A 204-nucleotide genomic window follows, 5' to 3' on the forward strand; every position below is an offset into this window, starting at 1 on the left:
ATATTAGAAGAAACCTTGAAACTTGAAACAGAAAAGGTTACATCTAGCAAGGAAGCTAAAGAAAGAAAAAAACGAGCCTTCATCTTTAATCATGTTGTAACGTGCGGGTACTAGAATTCGACTGATAAATTTGAAAATTTTAAAAATCGTCATTAATTTTTTTTATCTAGATGTGATTGGCCATATATTGACTCTGGTCTATTC

The sequence above is a fragment of the Theobroma umbraticum genome, unplaced genomic scaffold, assembly GCF_002168275.2.
Source record: "Theobroma umbraticum cultivar Fairchild unplaced genomic scaffold, ASM216827v3 scaffold_51.0, whole genome shotgun sequence".
In the NCBI taxonomy this organism is placed as follows: Eukaryota; Viridiplantae; Streptophyta; class Magnoliopsida; order Malvales; family Malvaceae; genus Theobroma; species Theobroma umbraticum.